Genomic DNA, 2831 nt, shown 5'->3' on the forward strand with positions numbered 1-2831 from the left:
ATAAAATGTTTTAGGACCATGAATGTCCGTATGAAATCAATTGAAAATCCATCCAAAAGTTGTTGACGTATTTCAGTCAGAAAGTGGTGGACTGACAGATAGTTCCATCCCTTGAGTCACAGACTTTGTATTCTTATCCAAGAATCTGGTCTTATGAGTCCAGAGTCCTACAGTATGACACATTTAGTTGAATGACACATGTCCAGAGTAAATATATGAATGTCACTGCTATATTTGTGTTAAGAGGGAGAAGCGATCACAGAAGAACATTATGAGACATCATTCTTATTCTCGACAGCATCTTGCCAGCATTTTAATGAACCCTGAGCCTAACGCCTACACATGGATCACACTTTCCCTGAACACCAATGTAACACTATTGATTAACAACCTATATCTTTCCACATAATGTCAACACTAGGGTTAAAATTGAACATTAATTTCAGGCACGGTTTCTTAATCAAAGACAAGAGCCAGGAGACCAACGCTGCACAAATACAAATAGATGTAATGCTCGTAGCGCAGATCGATATTTGTTTCTTCATCGTCTTGAGTTGACGTGTGAAGGAGAAATCCGAAACTCAAACATAATCACATCATAATGACTGTTGTATGAAAAATGATACGTCTGCTCCTTTTCTTCAATAGACTACCATACTATACACACACTATACACCATCAAACTGAAGTTATAAATCACAGCACTCCAAAAGCATAGGCAGGAATGAGAGGCATGCTTTCTTTTTAAGTGGAGGCTTACGATTGAACCTCAGGCACTAGAGTCCATAAATCGCAGCATCAATTATTAACCTAAATCTGTTTTAATGTGCCAAAAGAAACCCCAGTGGGCAGGCTAATGCAACTAGCAGGAAACGAGGAGAACAGATAAAATGACCAGTGTGGCCAGAGTTGGCCCCTTTTTAAGTCAGGGATGGTGTAGAGTGCAGGAAAGCCTCAGACGCAAGCCCATTATGTCAGATGTTAGGGGCTGTAAGGAGCCATATTAGCAGCTAAATAATAGAAAATTCCATTCATTGGAGAGTGGAATTATGCTGGTGAGCCATGATGACATAATAGATGAATGCCTCAGAGACATCTCGGCGCACAAGGCCAGCAAAGCAAAAACATTCCCTGTTCACTTTCCGGATGCTTTTTAGGAAACGTGTGTTCCAGTTCACAAGGTGATTAAAGTCATTTGAAAGTGCAGTGAAAGTAAACAGCAAACCATTAGCAGACAACCTTAGCAATCACGTAGCTGCAGGGATGTGGGTATATCATGATAGCAGGCTGAGACCAAAAGCAAACACAAAATCCATTCCCTCCAGAGTCAGTAATGTTCAGCACGCTTTATTTTGCAGTAACATGTTATTAACCTGTTGATGCTCGCAGAGCATGCAGCAGTCACAAATGCAAAACATCTTAAAGAAATGCTTTGCATGCAGGCTTTTGTGAGGAGGATTCAGGTAAACACCATTATCTTTTATTAATCTCAAATCCAATCACAAACGTAGATGAAAAAGAAAGAGGTTAGTGAAGGATGCTTAAGCTTCAAAAGAACAAATTGTACAAACGTAATACTATTTCTCTCTTTTATCACTTCAGGAAAATGTAAGTTGAGGCACTGATGACATTTCCCTCTTCTTTAATTATTCATCATGTTTTCTAAGGGGAGAAAAAGGGCATGCTGATACGGATGCAAGTCCTAATTTAGAAAAATGGGTGCTTGCCAGCATACCGTAGCAACGCAGTAGCCTCCAGTTGTGTACGGTGATGAAAACCTGTTAAGTGTTTTTGATTTTCACACATTCAAACATCGATGGGGCAGAATCTACTTCTGCCTCACATCGAGCCAGGCAGTCAGTGGTGTTTGTTCTTACTTATTTAAGCAATCGGCTTTATTTCTTCCCAGTGATCACTGGGAGGCTCTCCAGGAAGCACTCAGATCTCTTCCTTCATCTGACAGAGGAGAGGAGGGGAGGGTGCGAGAGGAACAGTGAAGCTGTCTTATTAGTGCTAAACTCTCCTGCTCAGGCCTTTAGATTGACGGGAAAAAAGAAAAAAAGCGTTCATGCAGGCTGTGCCATAAACAGTGGCAGTGATAAATATCTGCTGTCACTTCCCACATGACTCACGAGTCTGAGTCTTAGCTTTACTGCACACAGAGGAGGCTGGACCAGAGCAACCATACACTGCTGCTAAATCTTTATCAGATTACAGAGAATAGATGCACTCTATAAAATAGCTTATATTACTAGGGAGTGAGTTGAAGCGTAACACAGTTCACCACCAAATTGTGAATAATGAGAACAATTCTATAAAAGCACACACTGGCATTGATACAGGTAAAAAGCCATACAAGCGCTCATTACTCTTCAAATTGAAGGCCCATTCAGGTTGTTTAATGTAGGCTTCGCTTTCTTACTACCTTAAAGTGTCCTGTCTGAGAAGGGGCCACTTCAGACCTCCAGTCACCACGGACCTGTCTGTGAGTCGGGTTTTTTGGTTGGCAGTTAAGAAGATAGAGAATGGCAGTCCTGCAGAAAATGGACCCGAAACTAAAGATGCAAAAAATCATATTGGGCCTGGAGTTATTCAACACAAATCCATAGTCACTTAGACAGTATATTGTCTGTGAAGCACTGGCTGTGTGACACTGCATAAAAGCATCAACACTGGATGGGGGTGATTCAGGTCCTTTGAGTAAAAGTAAAGATTCATCTTCTTATTACAGACACATGCATTTCCTAACATTCGGTCTATATGCTGTAAAATGTATTATCTCTTCGATTTACACGTCTGTCCGTCCTGGGAGAGGGATCCCTCCTCTGTTG

Source organism: Pseudochaenichthys georgianus, chromosome 7 (genome assembly GCF_902827115.2).
Source record: "Pseudochaenichthys georgianus chromosome 7, fPseGeo1.2, whole genome shotgun sequence".
In the NCBI taxonomy this organism is placed as follows: Eukaryota; Metazoa; Chordata; class Actinopteri; order Perciformes; family Channichthyidae; genus Pseudochaenichthys; species Pseudochaenichthys georgianus.